Source organism: Canis lupus, chromosome 12 (assembly GCF_003254725.2).
Source record: "Canis lupus dingo isolate Sandy chromosome 12, ASM325472v2, whole genome shotgun sequence".
Classification (NCBI taxonomy): Eukaryota; Metazoa; Chordata; class Mammalia; order Carnivora; family Canidae; genus Canis; species Canis lupus.
In genome coordinates, this window is record NC_064254.1 from 72,353,181 (window position 1) to 72,359,365 (window position 6,185).

General features: G+C 60.8%; 2 long non-coding RNA genes across 3 annotated transcripts; one reads left to right on the top strand and one right to left on the bottom strand.

The window, feature by feature from the left end:
- Positions 1–279: 279 nt before the first annotated feature.
- On the bottom strand, positions 280–1,467 carry LOC125752284 (uncharacterized). Of its 2 annotated transcripts, none has more exons than XR_007401406.1 (3): positions 1,306–1,467; positions 628–727; positions 280–524 (listed from the first exon to the last, which is right to left on the bottom strand). It is a non-coding gene; the product is annotated as an uncharacterized LOC125752284 (long non-coding RNA). The 2 variants fall into 2 exon arrangements; XR_007401407.1 differs by lacking the exon at positions 1,306–1,467 and adding an exon at positions 1,088–1,180.
- Positions 978–5,508, top strand: LOC125752285 (uncharacterized). The gene is made up of 2 exons (XR_007401408.1): positions 978–1,469; positions 2,625–5,508. It is a non-coding gene; the product is annotated as an uncharacterized LOC125752285 (long non-coding RNA).
- The last annotated feature ends 677 nt before the right edge of the window (positions 5,509–6,185 follow it).

Consider the following 6,185-nt stretch of genomic DNA (forward strand, 5'->3'; position numbering starts at 1 on the left):
AATTTTTATTTATTTTTATTGCCTGTGCTTTTTAAAATCTTTTATTTTTATTTTATTTTTTATAGCCTCTGCTTTTGATGTCATCTCAGAGGTTACCTTTTCACAGTGCTTTCTTCCTGTAGTCCTGGCCCTTGCTGTGTCGTATGCCCACATTCCGGAAACGTGTGCCCGTTTCTGGTTCTCCGCCGAGTCCTTGCGCCACCTGCTGTGGCTGCAGGGCAGGCCCGACGCCACAGGGCTGGCACCACCGCCTTCCCTGTCCTCCCTCCTCCTCTCACCTGTTCTTTGCTGTTCTTCGGGTTTGTGCTAATGACATTCAGGATCAGCTCGTCAGGTTCCGTAATAAATCTTATGAGAATCCTGGTCGGAATGGCATTTATTTATTTATTTATTTATTTATTTATTTATTTAGAGGGAGAGAGGAGGGTCACAGGGAGAGGGAGACAGAATCGCAAGCAGACTCTGTGCTGAGCACGGAGCTCGACACGGGGCTCCATGTCACGACCTCCAGATCACGACTGGACCTGAAACCAAGAAGCGGGTGCTCAACCGACGGCACCCCCCTGGGAGGCCCCCAGAACGACATCTACCTCGTAGGCCCTTAAGGCGGAGAATTGCTAGACTCACAACACTAGTCCTCACGTCCATAAACGCAGCGTGACACCGTGCTCTGCTCCAACCTGCTTCGTATGCTCCGTGGTGTCTGGACTCCACGTCCCCAAAGATCCTGCAATCGGAACCGTCAGAAACAGTCTGAGCACAAAGAGGTTCAAGCTCAGGACCGCAAGGCTGAGCAGACTTGTTATTTGCAGACTCACTGAGATTTTAAAAATATCTTGCTACTGCTCATGATATATTCTTTTTCCTATTACATCTAATAATTGGTAACTAGTGGTTATAAGAATGCTACTAGTTCTGGTAAATAGATCTTAATGACTTCCTCCTCGCTTGTCCTCTGTTTCAGTTTCTCTTAAAATTCACCCTAACATCTTAACATGCATATAATTTCATTTTTAACAAATGAGAATCTGTTCAGTATTCCTATCGTTCCAAACAGGAAAAAGATTTTGGCATTTAAACTACGTACATTTAAACATGAAGTTAGTTTCCCTCCTTCCCCTCTAATCCCCTCTATTTCTTCTCTTCCCCGGATGAGTGAGACCATGTGATGACTGTCCTCCCACGACTTCCCTCACTCAGCGTCATGCCCTCCAGTTCCACCCACGTCAAAGCCCACGCTGGGTGCTCGTCCTTCCTGACGGCTGAGCGATATCCCACTGTAGCTATAGGACCAGTCTTCTGTACCCGTCATCTGTCGAAGGACACCGAGGCTCCTTCCACGGTTTCCTCTCGTTCTTAAATGACGTTTGATGGAGCGTAACACCCAGGCTCGTGTTGGTTTCCTCTCCCCTCTGGTGACGTCAGCGCGGTGTCCCTCCTGGCAGCTGACAAGTGTGCGGAGCTTCTAGGTGCTGTCTTCTCGCCCAGGGGTGGCTAGGAGCTGCCCTCTGTGCGACTGCGGGGGTGGACATGGGGGTGCACGCGGGGGGCACAAGGGGGTGCACGGGGGGCGCAAGAGGGTGAACGTGGGGGTGCACGGGGGGGCACATGGGGAGTGGACGTGAGGCACACGGAGGCTGAGGTGGGGGTGCACAGGGGGTGGACGTGGGGGCGCATGAGGGGGCTCATGGGGGGCGCACAGTGGGGGGTACACGGGGGGATGGGCATGGGGGCACATGGGGAGCACATGGGGGCGGGGGGGTAGACATGGGGGTGCATGGGGGGCTCCTGGGGGGGCACACGGGGTGATGGATGTGGGGGCGCATGGGGGGTGCATGAGAGCGCATGGGGGGGCAGACGCAGGGGCACATGGGGTGCGCACGGGGGGGTGGACGTGGGGTCGCATTGGGGGGCACACGGGGGGTGGACGTGGGGGCACACGGCGGGCTCATGGGGGTGGATGTGGGGGTGCATGGGGGGCACATGGGTGAATGTGGGGGCACACAGGGGGCGCACGGGGGCATACGGGGGGCGGAGGTGGGGTGCAAGGGGGTGGATGTGGGAGCACATGGGTGGTTGGATGGGGGCGCATGGGGAGCACATGGGGGCAAGGGGGGCAGACATGGGGGCACATGGGGGGCTCCCGGGGGGGACATGGGGGATGGGCGTGGGAATGCATAGGGAGCGCATTGGGAGGGGCATGGGGGGGCGGACATGGGGGCGCATGGGGGGTGCACGGGGAGCGCACAGGGAGCAGACGTGGGGGCACATGGGGCACGCATAGGGGGTTGGACGTGGGGGCACACGGGGGAGTGCATGGGGGTGCAGCCACACTTCCTCCTGCGAGCTTGAGCCCTTGGCCTCTAGTTTGTGAAAACGCTGAGCTGTTTGTCCGTCGAGGCCTGGTCCCCACGAGCCCCACGGGTGGGCGCCCGTAACCGTTGGAAGCCCCAGTGAAAGCTCTTCTTGTCCTCAGGACCGTCTGAAGCAGCGGGGGCTCCCCTGCGATCCGTCTGCGGCTCCTCCCATCTTAAAAATCTTAAAAATGTCAAATTTCTGACTGTGCATCTTCATGTCCCCCGATTTTTAGAACCTCTGTTTTCCGTCACTGATTCTGTTTTCAGAATGGATGCTGTTTCTTCGTGTCCTCCCAAACTTGCATATTTTACGGTGTCTCCCGCCTTCCCTACGACCCGTTTCCCCGGAGAGACCGTGGCCTTCCAGCCATGCGTGCGCGGCCGTGACTGTGCAACTGAGGACGTTTCCACCGCGACCGGGGCTCGAGGTTCGCGGCCAAGCCCGCCCTGTGGAGGCCCTTCTGCCCCCAGGGCCTGGCTCCCGCCGCTGCCCGCCCAGGGCCTCTCCTCCCAGGGGGCCACATTGCCTCTGCTGTCCCTCAGGCGGAAATTTCCGGAAGGGAGGGATTTCCTGGCCTGTCCCTGTCCATTGGTTTCTCTCCTCCATGGATCCTCGGCCCCTGGGGTCTTAGAGCTCGTCCCAGGGGCGTCAGTCTCCACACTTCATTTCTTTGGTTCCTGTGGGGTGAAGACCCCTTAGCGTGGTGCTGGGGTCTAGGATGTGCATTAGGTCTCTGATGAGAGACAGACGTGTCTTCTGTGGTCAGGAGGGGACTTCTGGAGAGGGTGGGGGTGCGTTGCCCGGTGAGACGACGGCCTGGTGGGGTCCATCCCACCCCTGACCTCGTGGGGTGGGCCAGGGGCTGGGGGTGGGGTCCAGGCCCCAGTGGCTGACGCTGCTGTTGGACAGGCCTGTGGGATGAAGCCTCCAGGAAAACCCAGAGGACGGGTATGTGAACAGGTGGGCCCTGGGGAGAGTGGCCCGTGGAGAGGGAGCAGAAGCTCCGCACCCCTCGCGTGCCTGCCCACGCGTGTCCCCCATGCGGCTGCTCCCCTGGCCTGCTCTGTCACAGAGATCTCGGAGCCGCTCTAGTGCTTGGCCCCAAGGGGCTGGGGAGCCTCTGATCTACAGCTGATGGGGCCAGAAGCGCAGACGGCAGCAGGGCTGGAGACTGGCCTCTCTGGGGGGCAGGCGGTGGGGCCGAGCCCCCAGCCCGGGGTCTGACTCTACGCGGCCCGTGGTGTCAGAGCTGGGCTGAGCTGCAGGGCCCGCAGCTGGTGTCTGGGCACGTCCCCCACTGGGCAATGAGTGCAGAACCCCAATACGTAGCTTTCCTGTCGCAGCCATGTCAGGGGTTGCGGGGATCTGAAAATCAGGGCCTCCCTCCGCGGCATCCCCGTGGGCTGCGGCATTTTACCGTTACACATTCATTCCTGCGGCTTGTGCGTTGTGCAGCGGCTGTCTTTCCTCAAATGCAGGTGAGCGCGGAAGAATCGCTCCCCACGGGGAGGGCCTCTCCCGGCCGCGGGTCCTGGGGATGCCACTGCCATACCACGAGGCTCATCTGCGTCCAGAGGCTCTGTGTGCACGAAACACACCAGATTTTGAAGACATATGTGGAAAAAGACAGTGAAATATCTCATCAATAATCATGTTGTATTGATTGCATGTCGAAATGACAGAATTCTGGATGGAGTCTTTGGCTAAAGTGGATTTCCCCATTTCTTCTAATTTTTGGATGTGGCTCTGGTCGTGTCTGTGTTGGGGGCGCGGGTCCAGACGCGAAGCCCCGCGGGGCTGCGGGCTCGGGGAGCACAGGGGCCAGCGGGGCCCCGCCGGCCGTGCACCTGCTCCTGAGGGCCCCGCTCACATCCCATCCCACGTCGGCCGCCCGTGGGGCAGCAGGTGCCACGCGCCAGGCCCTGGGCCTCCCGGTCTCTGTGCCCTGCCACGTCCTTGCATGAACACCGCAGACGATTAAGCTGTGATTTTGCTCTGGTCTTTCACGGTGTGGTGGCCACGAGCCGCGCCGCCTCCTCCGTTTCCAAGGGAAGGGCGAAGCGTCTTCCTCCCGGCGAGGCCGTGGTCATTAGGGACCCAGAGAGCACTTCCTGCAGGGCCTTAATCCTGGGGCCTCCGGTCCTGTTATGATTCACTCACTGGACGGTTGAAAGGCCCGGATTCAAAGGGAGCGCGAACCTTTGCCCCCCGGGAACAAAGGCCAGAGATTAGCTCCGTGTTATCCATCAGCGCTGCCGGGGGGCCCACGCCTTCACCTGCGGAGGCCTTCGTTAGCGCCTCCCAAGCAACCAAAGGTCAGTCCGGGCCGCGGTTTTGTCCGAGTCCCAGATGGGAGCCCCGAATTACCTCCAAACTCGGCCTCAAAGCACCGGAGATGGAGCGCGGATTAGCGTCTTAATCCAGCAGTGAGGCTGGGCGCCTGCCCTGCGGTGGGGCTGCGGTGGGTTTGGGGCCTCCACGCACAGACCTTGGGGGCCTGGGGGCGTCCTCACGGGCTCTGCCCGCAGGCCTAGGGGACCACGCCACCTGTCGGGAGGCAGGTGCTCTCTGTCTGCCAGGCCCTGGTCACAGGCTCCCCTGCTGCCCGGTGGGGCGGCCGGGGTGGCAGGAGGGGAGCCCGTCTCCCCGCGCCCAGCACCCACCCCTCTGCCTGTGAGGCCTCAGCCCCTCTTTGCCTGTGGAGCCCCGGGGGCTGCTCGTGGAGGCCGAGCGGGCGGCGACTGCCGTCGGAGGGGCCGGTCCCCGAGGCTGGCGCTGGCGGGACAGGCCAGAGGGACTGCAGTGGCCGCAGCCGCAAGCTTCCCGCCGGCTGCACCTGGGACCCCACTGTAGCTCCTCCACGGTCTTCGCTGTCTCCAAGCACAGGTTGGACCACTCGCCTTCCGCCCTGGGCGGCCCGGGCCCAGTTGCCACCCGCCGGTCCCTTCACTGCCCACAGCAGACCTGCTGCCGCCGCAGGGACGCCCGGCTCCCCGGCTGTGTGCCTGGGAAGCCCCTGCCCTGAGCTGCCCTGGCTGCTGTGCCGGTGTGTGCCCTTGGGCCCGGGGCGCGGCCGTGGCCTCAGAACGGAAGCTGTAGCCAACAGGAAGCTGCAAGGTGTTTGGATTAAAAAAATCTATAGAAAACTCAGTGGAAATGCTGGATGATCTTTCTTTCTTTCCTTCTTTCTTCCCTTCTTTCTTTTTTTTTTCTTTCTTTCAAAAGATTTTATTTATCTATGAGAGACGCAGAGAGAGAGAGAGAGAGAGAGGCTGAGACACAGGCAGAGGGAGAAGCAGGCTCCATGCAGGGAGCCCGATGTGGGACTCGATCCTGGGACCCTGGGATCCTGCCCCGAGCCGAAGGCAGATGCTCAACCACTGAGCCCCCCGGGCATCCCTGGACGGTCTGTCTATTCTGAACGGGAAATGACATGAAAGCTGCTGTCACCTGAGCAGGCAGGGATGTGAAGCTGAGAATATGCAGAAGTGCTGTTTATTTGCACACACAGATTCTCTCCCTTCTGGCCTCCTCCCCTCTGTCCTCCCCTCCTGCCTCCCCTCTGACCTCCTCTTCTGCCTCCCCTTCAGCCTCCCCTCTGGCCTCCTCCCCTCTCTGCTTCCCCTCCTGCCTCCCCTCCCTGCCTCCCCTCTGGCCTCCCCTCCGGCCTCCGGATCAGGGAGCCGCCGCCTGCACAGGGCCCAGCGCTGTCCTGGTCTTCCCATCTGCTCCCGGCTTGGACTCCAGCTCACAGACCTGGCTCCAGACCCACCTCCCCGCTGGGTGGCCCGTGTCCCCATTTCTCCAGGCGCACAGGGCCCCCCGCC